Genomic DNA, 23078 nt, shown 5'->3' with positions numbered 1-23078 from the left:
TCATAAGCTAATGCAATAAAAGAGTCAAGCAGTTTTGAGTAAAGAGTAAATTCTGGATTGCCTCTTCAAAAATACTAAATAAATAAAAAATACAGGGCAAGACTTGTTAGATTGTCAGAACTTTTTCCTTGCTCACTTCTTCATTGGTTTAACGCTCAAACTGAGGAAGTGCTAGCCCACACTGCGTGGCCTATAGTTACATAAAAGAGTTTAGTCTGGTCAGTCAAGTTTTTTCTACACATCAATACTGTGCACTCAGAGGAATTAGTGTACTGTGGCCCATTTTCCCATACACTTATCATGTGGCTTCTCTGTATCACCTATTAGAGCTGTTATAAGGAAGACTAATAGATAGATTTAGATAGGTTTACTGTGGGTCTTAAATATGACATATCTAATGACTTCAAGCAAGCTGAGAATTTTTACAACCAAAGAATGTGTGTTGGTAGTAGAAAATATCGAGCTGTTAGCTAACACTTAAATCAGTTCAGCAGATGTGGAGAGGCATGTGATAGGTTCTGCATAGAATCAATGATCTTCTGCAACTGATTTATGGCTTTTAAACATTAGAGCTTCAGTGGATTTCGCTTTCATTCTTTCTTCTCTCTTCCCTTTACTTTGTCAAGCATTTAATATATCAGCAACATTCACAAATACACTATGAAGAATGAAGGCGATTTTTTTCATGAAATTTGTTCTCATGAAAGTTCATTTTTGCTTTTTCCATATTTTTCTTATATCTACCAAAGTATTTGGAAAATGGGTAAACTTACGGAAAACTCTGAAAGAATTTCCATTCAGAAAATAATATACACTAAAATAAGAATACTATACTGCTAAAAATTGCCTAGTGCCCCTTATCCTTAATTGTGATATTTCATTTCAGAACATAGAATTTGATTCAGTCCGAAACAATTGGTTTTCAAAGAATGAAAAATACTTTGTGTGGATAAAACAATCAGGCTTTTTGGCCAACAGGAAAAATTATTCAGAAACCAGAATGAAAAATCAGTTTAAGATAAATTTCAAGACAGTTACTGTACAAGTAGGTTTATAAATGTGGTTATTTCAGTTTCACAGTTCCTATGTTTATGAAATCTTGCGATACATATCACAGATTAAAATTTAAAGAAGAGGCAAGTTTGTCAAATTTCTTTCTGTACATGTTTTTATCCTTCCAGATATTCTTTGAAAATATTCTATAATATAGTCTTCTACTTTACAATTGCAGGACTTCTATACAATTCATAAAAGAAACAAACAGCTTTCACTTAAATGTAATTTGTGGATGGATTTACATTCCTTGTTCATTTATTCATATTGTTTTCTATTTCTAGAAAGGCCTTTGCATCTTTGAGAAGAAAAACTGAGTTAATGCATTGCATATTACAAGTGTTCACAATCTGGCTCAAGGTAGAATGATAAAAACATTGTTAAGTTATAACATAACTTAGGCATGTCTTAGACATGAGGAAGAACTTCTTCCTCTCAGAGAGTGGTCAGGCACTAGAATGGCCTGTTGACAGTAATACAGAATTTCAGCATGTGTAACTTACTATCATTTCACTATTGTATGGAAAAAATGTGTGGAAAACTTCAGATAAATAAATGCTCTGAACAAGAACATTTTTTTATTTTCTAGTTAAAGCTTCAATACAGGGATTTAATGTGTGTACAATTAATGAATATACAGATGTTATAGTATAGTAGAGGGCTTGGCTACATGGTTGTTACACCAAAGCAGGAAACAGAAAAGATAGGTACACCCACCTGTATCCTAGCCTCACTTGGGAAATTCCAGTGGAGTGGATCTTCAGAAGAGATCCTTCCCCACTAGCAGCCAGCTCTTACATAGGTCTAGGAGAGGTGGAGCCAGGCTCCACCCCTTCCAGCAGCACAGGTGAATTGCCTTCACCTGTGCTCCGTGGCTGACTCATTGCTCACCTCAGGTTCAGGCCATGATTCAGCAGTTCCCATACATTCCACCCCTTCACAGCATGAACTAATGATCAGGTTGACTAAAGGGTAAGCTTTTCCTAATACAGAAATCCAATATAACGCAACTCTTATACAGTTTCCATCGTGACACATGTTGGTACAATTCAAGATGAATGACAATCAGTGAACACTGATATTCTTTTATGGGCCAGTGCTAGACGATGGAGGCATGCAGTCATGAGGTGCCAGTTCATGCTATGTTCCATCAGTCCCACGTAGACCATCACCGCTGTTGGACGTGATCTGACAGTAACGCAGAAACATTTTGATGATTTTTGTTCCTTCTGGTGGTCCTGAAGACTCAAAAGACTCACTCATAATACAAATGTTTCAGAGGTACCAGGAAGGAAAGGTCTGTTCTCCAGGGCAAGATACAGGCCATATTTCTGTGCTGGGTCAACACTTCCGCTTATACTGAGGCACATCCTGGCTGCCTGTACCACAGCTTCTGGCTGGATGTCTCCAGCTGCATAATATCAGGCACCAAAGTGGGTGTCTGTCCTGCTCCAATTTGTAGGAGGGAGATGAGGTTCTTTTAATATCTGTATACCCGGTGTGAGATTAAGAAACAATGGTTCATATGTTGGTCTGACCAGTTTATTACAAAACCTAATCAGGAAGACAGGGAAAGGAAGGAGGGTGATAGAAAAGATAGGAATTATGCAAGAATTGCGTAAAGCAGGGATAGTCACCACCAGGATCCAGCAGTGGTTCCATTGCACACTGTTTGAAGATCTGAGGCAGACGCAGCAGGAAGGGGGAGCAACAGTGTGGCCAGCCTTGGGCAGCAAGCAGGTAGCAGAGGCAGTTGCAGAGCCAATCCTTGAGGAAGCAGCAGAGCTCAGGCAGCAGGCCCAGGAGAGTTCGTCAGCATTCAGGTGCCACTTTGTGAGGAATCTGATAGTCAGGAATCCTATGATCTTCTTCATGAGGATTCTGTTGCCAGAAACCTGCCCTCATGGTTTTCGGTTCCTCTTTTATCCTCCTTGTTCTCCTGCCTATGTGACAAGGATGGGCCTTGAGCAAGACTCATTGAGTACCCTCTGAGATGGCCATCATCCTGAGATAAGGCCAGACAAAAGGGCACTTCACAGCCATTTAGCTGCAGCTCATCTCTCTCTCCTTGCCCATCTTGTCCCCCAGACAAAGGATTTCACATCCCTTGCCCAGGAGTTGTCCAAAGTTCCCCAGACAAAAGATTTCACAACCTTTGCTCAGGACTTGCCTGGACTTGTTCATCTGTGTCCTCAGCAAGCTTTGAGACAGTGATGTAGAAGAATCATCTCTTACAGCATCCTGATCTCCCATAGGGACATGATGGGGGGGTCCCTTTAGCAATAAAGATCAGAGTGTTGACTACAAGGCCATGTACCTATTACTGGAGGGACTACTGAGCCTACCACCTTCAACAGTCTCCCCCAAGGTGCAAATAGGCCACACCATTTGGGTCCTACCTGCACCTTCCAAGGCCATTTTATTTTATGGGTACCTGGATCTAAATTCTCAGGGACAGGGAACAGAAGATTATTTTCTTAACCAATCTAGGGTCTTACCTGATGGTCAGTACCCATAGTTTGGATCCTAAGCAGGGTAGCCCGTGTTATCTGCAATATTATTAGAGCACTGGGTCTGCTGTCTCTGGGTCTTTCATTCAGGTCCTGCAAGGTTTCATAGAGTCTTTTCATCCACGCCTGCAGGAACTGGGAGTCTGTCTTCAGGGCATCCTTAAGAATACCGTTAAAACATTCGATGAGGCCCGCCTCCATTGGATTATATGGCAGGTGGAATCACCATTGGATGTTATTTTCTTCCGCCCAGTGCTGTATCATTGCACCAGTAAAATGAGTCCCTTGGTCGCTCTCGATGACTTGAGGTGTCCTGTAGGCAGACATCAGTTTAGTAAGTGCCTTGATGGTACATGCCTGGTTTGCTTTCAGTACTGGATAGGCCTGCAGCAGCCCACTTGCAGTGTCGACACAGGTCAGGGCGTATCTTGCCCCCTCAGACTGAGGAAGGAGGCCCGATGTAATCAACCTGCCATCACTGGAGAGGATTGTGTCCTCTAGCAAGATGGGCTGTTGTTTCGAGCAACGATCTCGGTCTCATCTTGGAGCAAGCCTCACAATCCTGGCATGCCTGGAGGATATCATGTAGTTGTATGGGCAGTTGCCATGCTTCAGCAGCTGCCCACATTGTCTTTTGTCCCACATGCCATAGCTTCTGATGTAACCAGTGGGCGATGTTCTCAGATGGTGAATTCTCAATCCATCGAACTCAGGCCAGCATGTTGGCTTTATCGTTTCCCAGTGACTGTAGGGGCTGATGACCAGCAACATAGTAGATACATACAGTCCTGTGTTTGACTGTATTCCATATCTCTAACTATATGTCTTTGCCCCAGATCGGTTGGGCATGGATAGTCCTGGGTGGCCCACTGGGCAATCCAAAGAGTGAGCCCCCAGTACACAGCCCAACTATCTGTGTAGATGTTCAGGATACCATCACCAGGTTCCTTGGTTATAACCATCCACCCAGCTCACAGTTCTGCCCATTGCCTGCTCTGACCATCCCCCTCATCAAACCAGATTGTCTTGGTGGAAGGATGGTATGCTATTGCTCTCCACTTGCTCGGGTTGCCCTTGCTGGACCCATCTGTGTACCAGACATCTTCAGGGATAGGATATTTTCCCTCCTGAACAGGACTCTTCTCTGGTGGAGCGACCAGTATTTCTTTTGATGCATCAGTGTGATATGTCACTGGGCCTAGGATCTTCTGGAGTTCTTCTTTCAAGGGTGATGAAGACAGACTACTCCTTTGGCTGAGGTAGGCGACCCATCATACCACTGTTTGTGCTTGGGCCACCCCTGTCTTAGGAAGGTGGGTCAGATCTTTCACCCACCTCTGAATCAGAGTGGTCTTGACTATAATTTCAGCTGTTTGAGTTATTGGCTCTACTGCCTGTAATGCTGAATAGGCAGATGTATAATCAAAGAATATTAGGCTATTATAATCACAAAATAAACAAGAAAGTTAGGCAAAGTAGACTATGATAACAAAAGAGAATAAATGGAAGGCTTACCCTTATCCTGGGCTCATCCACAAAATACCAATAGAGGCGATCTCCAGAAGAGATCCTTCCCACTGGTAGCCAGCTCTTAAATACATCTCAGAGGGGTGGAGCCAGGCTCCACCCCCTTCCAGCAGCACAGGTGAATTGCCTTCACCTGTGCTCCTCTGGCTGACTCATGGCTCACCTCAGGTGATCAATCAGAGGTTCAGGCCATGACTCAGCAATTCCCATACAGCAGCCAATAACTGTTTTTCAATCATACTGTATCTTTCTTCTGCTCCATGCCAGACCTGAGACCAGAAACCAATGGGGGTCCAAACAGAACTCTGGTGTTGCCACAGGCCCAAACCAAAGCAGTCTTGAGTAACATGAGCATCCAACTTGGCTGGGAGCGTAGGATCAAATATACCCAATGCCTGGACTTGTTTAAGTGCCAGTTTTGCCTGTTGGAAAGAATCCTGTTCTATTTTCCCCCCACTCCCATAGCTGCCCCTTTTTTGTGAGCCTATATAGTGGCCTTAGCAGCTGCACTAGGTGCAGTATAAAGGAATGCCAGTAACCCAGTATATTTAGAAACTCTTGCAGCTGCTTTGATGTTGTAGGGACTGGGAACGCCTGAACCTCATCTATGACAGCACTGGGTAGTACTTTGGTCTTTCCTGACCAAACCACCCCCAGGAATTTTACAGACAGGCCCAGACCTTGCACCTTTTGGGGATTTATAGCCCATCCCCTCTGTTGTAAATAGGTGGTTAATGAATCTGTTGCCTGCACTACTGCCTCCAGTGAGTTGGATATTAGCAAGAGATCATCAATATAATGATATAGGTTAACATCATCAGGTTTTCTCCAATCAGCCAGGTCATGCACCACTAGATTATGACAATCCATTGGTGAATGCACGTACCCCTGTGGAAGGACCTGAAAGGTCCACTGCCTGCCTCCCCATGTAAATGCAAATTGATCTTGCGATTCCTCAGCAACTGGGATACTGAAGAATGCATTTGCTAAATCTAGGACATAATGATAGGTTTTTATCTCCCTACTTAATGTGTCCATTAGGGAGGCAATATTGGGTATGGCCACATGAATAGGTGGCATGACCTTATTTAATTCCCTGTAATCCACTGTCATTCTCTATGTGCCATCCGACTTTTGCACTGGCCATATGGGGGAATTATATAGGCTGTGTGCAGGTCTTATAATGCCCATTTTTTTCTAATTCCTGCACCATTCTCAATATTTCATCCCGCCCACCTGAGAGTCTGTACTGTCTTACATGTTTAATCAATAGATATCAAGATGTTATAATCACAATATAATCAAGAGAGTTAGGCAAAGTAGACAATGATAACAAAAAGAGAATAAGTGGAAGAGCTTACCCTTCGGCTGGGCTCACCGCAAAACACCAAGAGAGGTGATCTCCAGAAGAGATCCTTCCCCACTGGTAGCCAGCTCTTAAATAGGTCTCGGAGGGGGGGAGCCAGGCTCCACCCCTTCCGGCAGCACAGGTGAATTGCCTTCACCTGTGCTCCTCTGGCTGACTCATGGCTCACCTCAGGTGATCAATCAGAGGTTCAGGCCATGACTCAACAGTTCCCATACACTTACATTAGTAATCTGGTATAGTTTTGGCAGGCAAATAGGCCCATGTTTCACATGGCTTCTCAATATTGCCTGCACCACCTGGATACTAATACATCTCTGTCAAAGTCTGAGCTCTCCCACGGTTGTCTGGAGAGCCAGACTCCATAGAATATCTATGCCCAAGATGTGTTCCTGGACTAGGGCAATAAACACCTTATACTCACAGAGTGGGAGATGCCCAACCCCCAGTTTCAACCATGATTGGGTGACAGGAATAGTCTGTCCCCCAAAACCACCAATTCTCACTCTACCTCCATCAAATTTGTTTGAATCTCCATAGATAATTGACGTTTCTGCTCCAGTGTCTACTAATGCCATAACTCTGAATATTTTTTCGGGACCAATAAGTTGTTAATTCTACATAGGGCCTCTGGTCCCATCTGGGGGGGATTAAATCCCTCGTCACACCATGAATTGTGTTGGGCCAATTCTTTTGCTTTTGGTGGCTCAGGCATCATGGCCTGAGGCGATTTTTTTTTCCCCTATTAGGAACAGTGAAATCTTCTAGGTTCCATGTAGTTGTTGGTATGCTCTCTGTAACCCTTACCCTTGGTTTCTTAGGGTAGTTTTGAAATTTTTGATTGTCAGTTGTCTCCAAAGCTGGAGAAAGATATGGTTGGGCTGGCAGTCAATCTTAGCAAATTGGACTCTAGCCCAAATTAAGTCATTGAAAATTTGTTTTTGGCAGACCCTTACGGGTTCCAATTGAGGAGCTCGAGTAGCCAGCATCTTGGTTTTAGTCACCAGCAGTACCTCAGCTTCTTCTAATGTCCAAATGTTGCACCTGGTCCACAGGCTTTCTGTGCCTCCTAGGTCAGCTACTAACTGGGCAGCCTGCTGGACTACTGCTTCTGAGGCCACCAGGGAATTTAATATGGAGCACAAAGTATCATACAAATGAGAGGGAGCTTGCTGTAGAAGTAAGTCTCTCAATTCCTGCTGAGAATTTGACCATATCAGGGCCATCAAACACATCTTCATAAGTTGCTTCCCTTACGCCTAATTCACCAATATAATTTTGAAGGTCCTCTATGGAGGACCACATCACTGTACGTAGAGGTATATCAGATATATTCAGCCATACCATACGGCAGGCTGCTATTAACCATTCTATCATAGAATGGTTATCATCAGGATATTGATTACCCACATATAACCTCTGCCTGAGAGCAGGATGGACAGTCATGGTGGCCATCTTGGCTATTTCTGGGCCATTCACCAAAACATTTTCTGCCCCAGAGTCCCACAGTCTTAATAACCAGGCTGACACACCTTCTCTAGGCTTCTGCTGTAATTGCTGTACTAAGTCCATTAATTCTGTTGCTGTGTATGACTGGGCAAATGAGTCTGGGCAGGGGGCCACTGATCAGGCAGCACCCCTGCCAGTCTGTCCTGTACTTCTTTTGTTTTCTGAGTTATGGCAGGACAGACTTCTAGTGGATCTGTCAAAATCAGAGATTTGAGATTTAATTTAGATTTTTTTATTTTCCTGATCTGTTGATTCAGGAGTCTGGTCATTGTCTATTGAAATGTTACAAACTTGACCTATTGGAAGATGCAGAATTGGTTTCTTCCCTGTTAATACACTAACTTCCTGCTCTAACTTTTCAATACAGTCTTTCAAAAGCTAGTTTTCATTCTCTGAAGTATTATTCGTCATTTCTACATGATTTAAAGCATTTAATAGTGGCCATGCCATCATGGAAGCAGCTAATTGTCCTACTTTTGTGATCAGCATATCTTTGCTAAGTCTCTGAAAGTAATCTACCATGGGATATGGGGAGATATTTCCCATAACATGTAACGGACCCCATTTTTCAATGAAAGCCACTAGTTCATTGTAGGGAGATCCCACAAATCCTGGGATCTGCCCAAGCATCATTTTTTCCAGAGAGGTAATGTTCTCCCCCTTGACCCATTTAAAGAAATTCCACAGAAAGGATATAATGTAAAGTTAATATATTTGGTCCGCCTGGCTCACTAAGTGTACAGTTAATGAATATACCAATGTTATGGTATAGCAGCATACAATTAATGAATACACAGACGTTATAATATAACAGAGAGCTTAGCTATGATGTTGCTATACCAAAACAAGAAACAAAAATGATAGGTATACTCACCTGTATCCTGAGCTCACTTAAGGAACTCCAGTGAAGTGGATCTTCAGATGAGACCTTTTCTTGCTGGCAGTCAGCTCTTAAGTGACTCTAGGAGAGGTGGAGCCAGGCTCCACCCTTTCCAGCAGCACAGGTGAATTGCCTTCACCTGTGCTCCTCTGGCTGACTCATTGCTCGCCTCAGGTGATCAATTAGAGGTTCAGGCTGTGATTCAGCAGTCCCATACAGTGCAGATGAGGAAACGATAATCAGCTCAAGAATGAATTTTGAAATAATAAGTGATGTGTAGGTACCAGAAAGCAAATAGTCTAGTTGTTGGAAAACTTGTTTAGGTTGCAGAGTTTCATACCTGTCTTCCGCCTTAGTCAGCTAAGTAAGCTTACTCTTTAGTCCACTGTACCTATCCAATCATCCTTTGTTAATGAAGGGAGAGAAAGTTAGTTCTCCAGATCTGAATCCTGGGAAGAATTTTGCACACACAGTGTCTTTCTGCTGATGACTAGAAGTCTGGTCAAGTAGTTTGGATTACACATAACATTTGGGCTGTTGAAATTAGAGAAGGTGACTAATGTCTTGAATTATCTGTGCTTTTAATGCATAATCTAAACTTAAAGCTAAGTCTGGATTTGATTCTCCGCAAATTTTCTTTGTGGAAGTTTCCTGATTTTTATCTCAGCGAGGAATAAAATTTTGTTTTCAACTATGAAAATATTTGGAGAATAAATGTAATAATAATAAATGTAATAATTTTGGTCCAATTTATCCTAAATTTTAGCACTGTACAAAAATGTTTTTTGTATCTATAATGCGCAGATGTCTGTGCACCATTTCTCTATAAAATTATATGTATTTTATTAGACATTCTTTTATCTGCCATAGCAGACTGCATGTCATTTATTTTCTATCATACTCTCAATTTAGAATGATTTCACTCCCTTGCATTTTGAGTTGGAGATTCACTGTTTATTCACAACAGCTCTAGTTAGTTGTCCTTACTCTAAGTAGCCCTTCTGGAGACTGCCATTTGAACAATTGCTGATAGTACTGCAAAAATAAATTGTATAAAATGAAACTCACTTTGTTCTTATTAATTTTGTAATGCTGCTACTTTGCCATATGACAATCAAACTCCACTTTGTTACAGCAATGCTCTGTTCAAAGTAACATACACCTCAGGACTCTAAAAGTGTTGTTGTAATATGGCAGTTCCTGAGGTCTCACAGCTACTACGCACCTAGCAGAAGAACTGCTGTTGATTTTGTAAACCTCAATTCTGGTTTTGAGTGCAGTTTTGTTTCAGTGTAGGATATATTCAGAAGCTGGGCCTTACCTCATTAATACATAAACCATTTATGCCTGTTCTGTCTTCAATACTAATACAGTATGAACAAAATTGCCTAACTGAAAAAAATCTAATGTATTTTACATCTGTGAAGCAACATAGCTCAATCAGGTTGAAATCATAAGGGCTAACCAAACTGAGATAATAGCAGTCTTGCATTACAGAATCACTTAGAGTATTTTTGACACACCCGGGGGTTTATGTTTTTATTCTGTAATTCCTTATGATCTTCATCAAGAGAGCTTGAGAATAGTTTACTATACACACATTGTTTAGCAATGTGAATAGAGAAAGTATTTATATGTATTTATATACAATCAGCATCTTGATTCTTCATGCTAAGTTTCTGCTACTTAATATTTGCAGATTTTGCAAGTAATCTAAAAAATTCCTTTTAAATTAAACAAGCCATTGGTGGTTACTTAATAAACTAATAGGCAATGAGCCATATTTGAATTTATTTCTTTTTCTGCATTTTTTTCTTCCTTAGCATAGTCTCATCTCATCTGTCTCCTGTATTAAAGTAAACTGGTGAAAATGCTGAAATAGAAAGTAACAGAGAGACTATGCATGCATAACTAATATTCAGGCTCCAAGTTTTATTTAAACTGTTTCTGAAGCTTTAACCAACAAACCAAGTAGTTCATATATTTTTTCCATAAAGTGCTCTTACTGCATAGATGAAATAAAATATACCACCAGAGTACGCTTAGATATTGTAACTCAAAACATAGTAAATAAACAATGAACTAAAAAAAAAGAATGAATATTTTTTGTGTAGTGATACATAGAAATAAGGAATATTAATTTGTTAATGAGGGAAGATAGTGGCTGCTAATTTTGTTTACAGCTACAAGGAAGGAGAAGTTCACATACTTTTTATGTTTAAGTTGTAAAAGCTTTTCTTTTTTTTATTATAGAAGGGGAATATACAACATTATGATTCATATATGTCATTTAAGAATTTTAATCATACATTTGTTTTGATGGCGATGCTTAAATGCCAAAATATGTATAATGACTTACTTCATCAAGTTCTGTTAATTACAAAAAACTTAACCCTTACTAATTGCTAAAGATACAAGTTAAATTTTAGATCTGTAAAAACCAAAAAGTGGTGTTCCCCAGGGGTCGGTGCTGGGGCCCATCCTGTTTAATATCTTCATTGACGACTTAGATGAAGGGATTGAGTGTACCCTGAGTAAGTTTGCAGATGACACCAAGTTGGGAGGTGGTGTTGATCTGCCTGAGGGTAGGGAGGCCCTTCAGAGGAATCTAGATAAGCTGGATTGCTGGGCCGAGGTGAATGGGAATGTTCAGCAAGGCCAAGTGTCGGGTCCTGCACTTTGGCCACAACAACCCCATGCAGTGCTACAGGCTTGGGGATGAGCGGTTGGATGATTGTGAAGAGGAAAGGGACCTGGGGGTTTTGGTTGATGCTCGGCTGAACATGAGCCGACAGTGTGCCCAGGTGGCCAAGAGGGCCAACGGCATCCTGGCCTGCATTAGAAATAGTGTGGCCAGCAGGAGCAGGGAGGTAATCATCCCCCTGTACTCAGCACTGATGAGGCTGACCTCGAGTATTGTGTTCAGTTTTGGGCCCCTCACTACAAGAAAGACATTGAGGCCCTGGAACATGTCCAGAGAAGGGCAGCAAAACTGGTGAGGGGTCTGGAGCACAAGTCTGATGAGGAATGGCTGAGGGAGCTGGGACTGTTCAGTCTGGAGAAGAGGAGGCTCAGGGGAGACCTCATTGCACTTTACAACTTCCTGAAGGGAGGTTGTGATGAAAAAGGGTCTGGCCTCTTCTCCCAGGCAAATAGTAGGACCCGAGGAAATGGCCACAAGTTGTATCAGAGGAGGTTTAGGTTGAACATTAGGAGAAACTTTTTCTCTCAAAGGGTGGTCAGGCACTGGAATGGCTGCCCATGGAGGTGGTGGAGTCGCTGTCCCTGGCAGTGTTCAAGAGGCGTCTGGATGAGGAGCTGTGAGATATTGTTTAGTAGCTTGTGGTACTGGGAATGGGAGGGTGGTTGGACTAGATGATCTTGCAGGTCGTTTCCAACCTTGCAATTGTATGATTCTATGATATATGATTCTATGATTTAAAATACAATAAATAATATTTAAAAAAAAAAAAACAACAAAATCTGAAAATTGTATTTTAGCTACTTTCACTACATTATAATCTCTGTAAAAAATAGGAAGTTTGAACCATGATTACACACATTAGTAAGATTTCTTGCAGTTCCCATGAAAAAATGTATGAAAATGAAAATAATACTCACTAGAAGACACAGTACATACTAAAATATAAAATTCTGGACAAATAGTCATAGTGATATTATGTTGTTTCTCCTCTCAATCTATGGATTATGTTTAACAAATCTTTCCTACTCTATCCCACAGTCTTCCACAGTCTGGTTATATCCACAAAGATGTATATAATGTCTTATTTTGAAATCAGTGGGTGAAAAATGGTGCAGATTAGTTGGAATCTTCAGAATAACTTTAAGATATCCATATACATTTATACATATAAATGCATATAGGATATTCATACACATATACATAGAGATTGAGACAGAGACCTATCTGCCAGCTTGAAAGTTCATTGTTCTACATCCTGATTATGCATGTCAAAGGTTCATATTAACTGAGGCTTGGTGAAAAAGACAACATTAGTTTTTGAGATTGTTATTAATTCTTGTCTTAAATATAAGGACTCTTTACAGGAAGTCTGACTTATTCCAAAGTGGTAGATTTATTTCATTTGTTCCTATTGTAGCTAAAATTTCTGTTAGGAAGAACAACATTTCCATTTTTCATAGGTAATCATTCATGTGATTTATCTCAATTCTTCAGTTTCCTAGAATGCCTCTTATGAGGGGATGACTTCTGCTAGCTTTTATTTTACTTGCTTAAGCATACGGAAATGGAGTAAATCAGTGTATTGTAAACTGAAATGGTGTGGTGCGGAAAGTAAAGTAAAGTCAATGTTTTGAGCCTTGAATGAGAATCAATATTGTTTCAGAGGATTTTTATATAAAATTTAAGTTGTTTAACTTTGTGTTTTAGAGCAGATTGTATAGGAAGGATTCTTTTTTCCTTTTGCAAAAAAGGAAATGAGTGTATATTTTTATTGTGGCCTAATCTTGATCATAATCTTAATGAGATCAGATTATTTAATTTTATTCATATGCCTTAATGAGAAATTAATCTAATTAGTGTTTGATACATCTGATCTGTATGAATGTCTGCCAAGTTATGGACAATTCTAAATTAGGTGCATACAACTTAACTCCTTATTTCTTGAGCTTCCTTATTTAATTTTTGCATATCAAGCTCTGTTGGTAAGAAATTTGAGAGGTTAAAGAAAGATTAAAATGTGTGAATGTTAGCACTAAATATGGCACCGTCTTTGAGATTTGGACAATAATGATGGTCCAAGGGAAATTTTATTTGCCACAGAGCTACAATTTTCTCACCAGCTTCTCCAGTTTTCTAGCCTTGTACCTTTGTGATATTTTCAAGGAGGTGCCATGATCTGGCAAAACTTATAAATTTAAATTTCCATAGAGTAATTATGTTGCTTTGATATATTCTGGCTACAGATGAGTGAAGACTTCTAGATGTCCTTCTCATCTTCGTGCATTTTTCATTTTCAGTTTCCTATTCCCGTGCTTCCCCATCCCAGTATACTTTCTGAGCCACTTTTATCAGCAGTTTCCTTAAAAACAAAAAGTCAATAGGTCTTCAATTTTATGACATCTACTGACTAAACTTTAAGTTTGCAGATCAAGTTTACAACAAATATGAATGACTCTAGGGATTTTTTGTGCATGTATAGTCATCAGAAACAGTCACTGAATATTTGAATGAAAAGTAAGGTACACAGAGAACAGTGAAACTAAATATTTGAGAGAATGCTAACAGCAAAAGGAAGTATGAATATTCACTGTTCTAAGAGGAATAATGTTGCTTCTCTATTTCCTCTATGTCTATAAACAAAACCTTAAGTTCACCTGAAGGAAATATTTTCCTTCTATTTTGCTGATTTCAGTTAAAAGGTTGACTTACTCTGATGTCTGAACCTATAGAAGCAAACATGCAGCTTTTTAAAGGAGATATTCTCCTTTACTTTACCCTAATATTACTGTTCTATGGCTACTGTTTGTTCTGCACAAGTCACATCCTGGGGCAAAGTAGATTATGGCTGAGCTGCAACCACTCCATCATTCTTTAATTCCCAACTGTTAAAATCCTCTGCAAACCTTAGGCAATTTTTTTTATGGAATTAATGCCTTGTCAGATTCATGTTTTAACAGCTCTGGTTTTTTTTTTTGTTGTTGTTGTTTTTATATATTCTCTATCTCCATGTTTTGCAATACGCAGACTGTTCACTAAATAGATTAAAAAACAAGACAGAGAAAATGAAGCCAAACCTCTAGTCTTTGCAACCACATGTTGTTGTTTTGTTTTGTTTTGTTTTGTTTTCCTAAAAGATAAGGCTAAATGCCTACATGGATTCAAAAAGAAACTGAAGTAATCTGAAGAAGAAAAAAACAAAATGAAAGTATAAAGGGATGATCTCTACATTAGGAATCCTTTGTAGAGTTGCAGGCTTTGAGAGAAACCTGGAAAATTATTCAATTTTTTGCCTTGCATTATATTCTTCAGGAGGAATCCACCTGTGACCAGTGCTACAGAAATAATTCTGGGCAAGATTATCTGATTTTTAAACCATTCCTGTGATATCTCTTAGGATTCTACATACTCTCACACAAATTAAAACATGACTGAACACAGAAAGAAAACTTCTGTAGTCTTTTATAACATGTAAGAAAATAAAACGTCAAGTCTCCAGTTTCACCCCACATTCACTTCAGTAGCTGTGTGACAGAGCACAAGAATTTAGTTAGTTTGATGTTATAAAAATTTTGAAGATTTGTATAATTCAGTGCTACCATCATTTAAAAAAAAAATAGTTCATGTGTTGGAAATGCTAACAAGTTTTAGAAAAATTCAGAGGTGGGGAAAGCCTGATTACTAATCAAAGCATCAGCTATTTGGTGGCTGAGGACAGAGTGCATCGCTCAAAATATTCCAAAACATCACTGTGACGAACGTTGTTATAGATAATGAATATTCACTGTTGGATATTTTTCTTTACAAAGATGACTTCACAGAACTGTTCAATTGGGAAGCATGTAGTAAATAACAACTTTGATATTTGGAGACTCTCTAATGTTTGTATGACTTGAAGAATAGATTTTATGTCTTCCAAAATTATGCTGGACAATCTTCTAAAGGAAATGAAATCTCTAAAAAGACGCTTTTTAAACTGTATGGGGCAAGGTGGCATTTATTTGTACAGTCATGTTATGTTTTGTATATAACATGTTCTGTAGCAAACATCATCAAATAATCCTTTGTGTAATTCTTGTTTTACGTTTACAGCATAGAAGAGTAGTTTTATGTTGCAAAACATGTTGTACAACTATCAAAATCACTAATTTGTTACACATTTATCTGGGCAGTTTTCTTTAAAAATTTTTGGTCTAGAAATCCAATCTGTTCCTCGTTGCACCCTACACTCAGCCATTATGCCATCAAATCACAGGTAAGGAGTACTGAACATTGTTGAACTACTGAAAAAAAAAAAACATGCAAGGTTGCTCAGCACAGGTGTTTGTGTAATTATAATGTATTAGGAATGTTCTTTGTTCAGTGGCCTTCAAGCTGCTTGGAGACTAAATTCCAGATCAAGCAGAATGTTTAACAGAGATGAATACGTATAAGCAAGATTACAGCAATCACTTTTTACAGAAAATACGGACATCTTACTTTCACAGGTCAAGGCATTACTCACTTGAAAGTGGTTTTTGCATGCAAAGTGATAGACACAGTGGCATCTTTCTCCACCTGCTTCATTAGCAGGCAAGTTGGAAAAGTGCACTCAAGACAGACTCTTCTTAGCGTTTGAGCAAGCACTTCAAAATGAGGCAGTGGAAAAAACTACCGTTGCTTTAGTAGCCAAAAGTGTCTTTGAAGCTATGTGATCAGGATCTGTTAAATCTCTGCCAAGGATAAAGAAAAGGGAGTCCAAAAAAGATTTCAGTTAAATTCTCCTGGGAACAGTAGCTATTTATTTATTTTAAAACTCAGTTGCATTGGGATTTTATAGATTTCTGTGTTTACAGAAAGAGGCTTTCCCAAAGAGAATATTAACAGCAATCTCCTCAATAAACATAAATAATGATACGTGGAATGAACATGCCTATACAATTTTCACCTGAATGGGAACTATTAGGTCATAGCATGAACCAGTGATTGAGCACCTGGTGAAGGGATGCAGCCAGCACTAGGAGCACAGTTGGAAACAATTTACCTGTGTGACCAGAAGGGACAAACACTGGTTCCATCCCTCCTTGACCCCATTTAAGGGCTGGCAGCTGCAAGGGAAAGCATCTCTACTTAAAGATCATTTTGTTTGTAGCCTTGAAAAGGGGTAAGTGATTCATTCTTTATTACTGGGTTGTGATCTCTACTTTTCTTGAATGATCTGAAGCCGGTTTAAAGCAGTTATATCTGCTATTACCTCTCCTTATACCCTCCAATGTCGTTTCTCCTTAAAAGTCACTATAACTAAATGATACCGTTTCCTCATTATTTAGAAATTACTTAATTACTTACTCGTAAGGAAATGTCAGAAAATTTTTGTAATCAAAATAGATGTGGCAACTTGTGTAACCCTATGCATCTTTAAGAATTTTACAGAAAAGCTAAAATCATAGTATGTTTCCCAAGTAAGTAAGTATGTATCTTTAGCCCCATTTTGCAGATAAGAAACAGAGGTTCAGTAACTAGAAATAAACTACTGAAGTTCATTCAAAGGCTTTGACTGAAACTTTCGCTTGGCTGATCTTTCCCTTTCTGACACATGAGAAGGGACAGAGTAGCACATCTATTTTTCTGCATCCAGTGTCTGAGCAAGAGACTGTAATTAAGTCATTACAAGAGTTGTTCATTACAGTGGTTTTTTGTTTTGTTTTGTTTTGTTTCTATCATACAGGCTAGTGCAATTTCAAAACCACTTTGCATTCATAGCATTGTATGGCAGTGAACCTGCAGAGCATGAACTCAACAAGATATTCACTGTATTGAAATATATGCTTTTGTTTTAAACCTCATTTTCTACTAATGTTATGCTGCTTGATCCTGTCATGAAAACAGTTAATAATCACTCTCTGTTTTCCATTCATGATTTCACATATATCAGAATAAACTTGGTTGAACAGATATGTCAGGATCAGTTTAATACTAAAACCACTCCATACCTTTGTTTACCACAGTTTTCAGGAGACTACTCTTGTAGTTAAGGAGACTGGAATGAATAGGTAATTCAGAGTGTGACAATCAATGTTATATAATGCTGTGACTATGTTCTCTTTTTGCACTCTCTTCTTAGCAATTATTTTTTCTCTTGCTGATCCACTTAAATTTTGAATGTTACTATATTTTGGGTTAGTAATGTTTTCCTGAGATTAGAGGCAATGACAGCTGAACATCTTCTGAGTGGTAACAGCTTGTTTAGTTATCATCTCACTCTGTTTTCACAAGGAAGACTTTTTTTTTCCTGATTACATTACATTGTACTGACAGTAATGTTCATTTGCTCCTTGTCCCATAGGTGGTTAGTACCCTGAAATCCTCTGCAAGCCTTTGCAGTTTTCATGATTATTACTGTGAATAATTTTGTAACATCAGAACACTTAGTCACCTCATTATTCACTTCCTCTTCTGGATCATTTATGTTGAGTAGTAGATATTCCAGCAGAACTCCCTGTGGGATTCCACTGTTAAACCTCTACTTTTGTTAAAGCTGATCACTAAATCCTACTACTTAAGCTATTTATTAATTCGTGAGAAGACCTCCCTTCTTATCCCATGACAGGCAAATTTCCCATGAGCCAAAACTTTATGCTATGCCATTTTGATTTTTAATTTTCTACAACAGCTATAGCAAAGCACATTAATTCAAGAATGTACCTACTGACAATAGCCTAGGTCTATATTTGTAATATTCACACAGAAAAAATAGATTCTGATTATTTAATCACAGCTCCAATAACAGAATCCCATTTATATTCTAAGCCTACTGTCTACTCTAAGACAATAAGATAAAAATGGAGTAAACTATGTTACCTAATGTAGGCTCTATTACTTGGCTGTTTTTCATTTAAAAAATGAGAAATTTCACTGTGAATTAGTGATGTCATAATGTAAAAAAAGTAGTCATCAGGATCACTATTTTTTTTCAGTTGAACTGTGTAATTCATTTATTGAGAATCCAATTTACTGTTCTTAAAAGTTGGATTGTGTTAAGATAACTAGTGTAACGCTGTAATAGTGCTTAGTTCTAGCTGAGAAAGAGGCCGTAATATTAAAGTATTTTTCAGTGACAACATTGCCATTTATCTTCCTAGCAAGAGTCAGGTGAGTGCAATAAAGCAAGGGAAGCCCTCTGTGCCCTATCCATGTCAGCTGTCATCACACATAAAACAAATGCTGTGAATGCCAGAATAAGACTGTGTTCTCTCAGACTTCTGGATTTGAATGCCCATAGTGCAGTTTCAATACACTGATAGGATCTACGAAGTTCTCTAGGTCTGACTCTGTGGACTGGAGGGGGAGGGGGGTAGCAAAAGCTCAGACATCCCAGGTGTCATCAATTCAATCAACAAAATTAGATGGCTGTTATGTAAATTATGCAAATATGTGACTCAGACTTCTCATTCATATTTGAGAAATGAAATATGTAATGATGTTGACATTTTTAATTATCATCAGGCCTCTGTGTTGACTCCTGAGTAGGATCAATGTTATTACAAGATTTTTGACTCTGGTGGACATCTTTGTATTGTATCAGGCTCAACTGTAGCCATAAGTGCTTGATGTACTTGCAAAGCTGATCTCTCCAGTTTGATAAAGAGGTGCAGGGAAAATTGATCTATTCTTTGATGCTGGTCAAGATTTGACCATCTGAAGATGAATATTTTTCTTTTTTTCCTCCCCCATATCTTGTTATGAAGGAAAATTAATTATAAGATAGACTTCAAATAAAGCAATGTTACTCACCTGCACCAGCGTGATGGGAAACCTTATGAGGACAGAAATCTCACGACTGTAAAATTTTTAAATTTAAATACATTTGCCTATATTCATAGAATCGTGGAATGTCCTGGGTTGAAAAGGACCTCAAAGATCCATCGAGTTTCAACCCCTGCTGTGGGCACCCCTACACCAGTCTGCCCAGAGCCCCATCTAGCCTTGCCTTGAATGCCTCCAACACCTTGTACTTGGCCTTATTGAACCTCATTAGGTTCATATGGGCCCACTTCTCCAGACTGTCCAGGTCCCTCTGGATCACTTCCCTTCCCTCCAGTGTATTGACTGCACTGCTAAGCTTGTTGTCTTCTGCAAACTTGCTGAGGGTGCACTTGATTCCATCATCTGTATCACTGATAAAGATGTTGAAGAGCACTGGTCCCAAGACGAACCCCTGGGGGACATCACTTGTGACCAGCCTCCACCCAAAGGTAGAACCATTGATCACAACACTTTAGCTGCAACCAGCCAACCAATGCTTAGGTAAGCCTTAGGTTTACCTGTCTGATTCTGTATATAAATAATTGTGACTGCTTATACTTGAAATTGAAGTTCAAAACTGGAACCTGCAACACAGCTTTTATATTTTGCTTTATTTCTTTTCCTTTCACTTGTGCACTGAAGCTGAATTACGCCACTGAAGAAATCATTCTGTTCAGAAAGAATAGTACTGAGTTGATATATCTGTATTCTTAAAATGTTCACTGCTTATAAACTACTGGCCCTGTGATTACTAACTCCTTGAATAACCACATTCATGTCTGAGGCATTGGAAGAAACATGAATCATATCTACAGCACTTCAGTGAATCAGTGAAAGACTGACTGGTTTATGCCCCAAAGCCCATGGATTCAATAGATGTCTTTCATTTAAATGAGTTTTAGGTCAGATCTACTGCTGCTAAACAAACACAGGAAAATCAACAACATTCTTTAACTAGAGTGAGTACCCTGCTTAAGATGATGAAGTATTATATGCTCTGAAACTAAATCTGTAAGAAATGCCTAGTTTTTGTTGCTTGCTTAAACAAAATCAGAAATAAGTTTAAAGAAATCGAGTGGGCAGAAACTATCTGAGACTACTTGAATATGTCAACAGCAAAACTGAAGACATTAGCACAACTTTTATAATTGAAGTAGAAATTATGATTTTTAGGAAGACATTCTTAATACTGTATCAAAACATCAAGAGCATAAATCTTAGTGAGAGACTTCAGCTTGGTCATAGGTATATTTATGAAAGACTTATATTCTGTTAGAACACTGTATTTGGCTACTTTTAAAGAAAAGGACAAGGTTGATACAGAGAGGAAATCTGGTTCTTGAAATTAAAAAAAAATTCTGGGTCACCATGTGAAAGCAGGATAATAATGCATTTATGTGATGCAAATCTAATTGGAGTATTTTTTAAAAATCCATCTATTTCATTAGTTTCACCTTGGTTTCACAATTTTAAGTGAATCTGGTGTTATTCTCTTAATCTCACAGCATGAGATTGCAGCAATGATCTATAGATTAGAAGAGCTGTCAATGTATATGTGGTCTTGATTAGGACTCCACACATCCCACCCAGACTCTACATGCAGGACAAATATCCCACAAACCTGTGTAACTGATGTCAGTATAATCAATCCATGCTAGGAAGGCATTTAGCCAGTCCTGAAAAATACAGATTCCAGTAATTAAAACCCTTCACTGCCAGAGTAAAGAGTGTTATATGCAGAGGAAGTACATAATGCAAGCCTGCACAGAAAGGCGTAGGCTTCCATGTAATTCCTATGACTTCCAATATAGGAAGATGTCTTTGTTCAAAATAATCACTTTCTAGATATACAGATGTCAGGTTCTAAATTGTTAATTAGTATCTTAAGTATCTTCTGTAATACAAAAATCTTGGTAAGTTATTAACAATGTTGCCGCATCATGAAATCTGTTAAGGTAACCTTAATAAAAAAACCATTTTAATTTTTCAGTAAGAATCTGTAATTTTTCTTCTGAGAACTATTTAATGTACAGAATGGGAGACTTTGAACAATGGTAAAGTTGTTCAAACCTGGAGTGTGAACAATTAAGTGGTAAACCTTAAGGAATCCTTTTTGCAGGACAGCTATACTATCTTGTTATCTTTGCATACCAAAGTTACAAAAAAAAAGGTTATAAAATTACTAAACGTGGGGATCACGCTAAATAACTTTGAACTCTACAAAACTCTACAAAAATTACTAGTTTAAAGCTATCTTCGCTGGTGTTATTTCAGGAAAAAAAAAAAGTTATGAATTGAAAATGCCTCTAAAAAATATACAGAATTACAGTAGTAAAATGAGAGGTAAACAATTTTGCATGACTTTTGAAAGACATGCCTTCCTGAAAGCCCTAATTCCTGATTTATCTGCAGGCAATCACTGCTTTGAGTGTCCTTCGCAACAATTTATTTTCCCTTGTTCCTTATCTCTGTCTTTATTGAATCATCATCGGGGATCTATGCCTTTGTCTTTGGTCTAAGTGCCTTCATTGTTCATATTGCTCACTCTTCTAGAATTTTGGGGGGCTGGCAACTCCAAGAAGAAGAAAGGATATAACTTTGTCTTTGGGAAAGCTCTGAGAGCTGAGCCTGCAATGAAAATATCAAAGTCAGAGAGAGAGAGTGAAAGTGTGAAGAAGACGGAACTGTCTGACTTTGATGGTGTAGCATGAAAAAGAGAAGTTGAATCAAATAAAAACACTTGGCTAAAAGTTTTGAAAAACTAAAACCTTGGCTTCTTGGAATATACCTTAAGTAATCTTTCAAATTTCTTTATAGTTTTATAAAACTTTAAAACTTTCCAACATTTCCAACGTGGCAGGTTACTTTGGAGAATGTTCTAGCCTAGCACAGCGTCCTGCATTGTGTACCCCTGTCCAGTAGGAAGCCAAATGAATTTTAAGAATGTTGATGTTCTGTATCACACTTGAATTTTTTAGTTCTATAAAAATGTGGAAGAAAATCTGGAGACTGTTCCAGAAAGACAGTGTCAAAGATAGCCAATTAGCTGCTTCATCAGACTTTTGCAGCAATTCCTGTGGAAAGCCTGTTTCTGCAAGGCAGGAAAGCTGGGATGAATGTACTCAGAATAAAAGCAAGGACTGAAGAATAATCTTGCAGGAAGAGAAACCTGATTTCTAACCGAGTTACCATCCTCCTCCGTTCCATTGAGAAACGGCAGGCCTGCCTCTGTCTCCTCAGACAACCAGCAGTGAGGTACCAGTTCAGTTTGTAAAAGCAGAAATGAAAGTGTATAACGGTCCAATCATTAAAGAAACAAACTCCACAGCATAGAAGTCAGACAATGAGGCTGGCTCTTTCACAGAAGTGGATTCCAGCGTACAAAGACTGAATAACAACCTCAGATCTCAACACGACTCAGGGAAACTGGGGCTGGAACAAGCTCACTGCCAAAGCAAAGCACTTAGTAGCAAAAGTGAAGGATCAAGAAGAAAGATGTTCAGATCAAACGCATGCTGGAGCAAAGGAAGCCAGAGCTGATCAATGATGCCTGATTGATGAAGAAAAGAACCACTGCGAAGCCCTGTGGAGATAGAAAAGGTGATGGTAAAGCCCCAGAGCCACCAGCCTGGCTGGACATGTTTCTAACTAATGTGTTGAGCTAAAGCAGTGAATAAGAGAATGGGAAGCTGTAAACTCTACACAGTTCAGTGTTCATAGCTGTGATATGAGTGGTGGGAATGCTTC

Source organism: Tetrao urogallus (genome assembly GCF_951394365.1).
Source record: "Tetrao urogallus genome assembly, chromosome: 1".
NCBI classification, from domain to species: Eukaryota; Metazoa; Chordata; class Aves; order Galliformes; family Phasianidae; genus Tetrao; species Tetrao urogallus.
Note: the sequence above shows the minus strand (reverse complement) of the source record.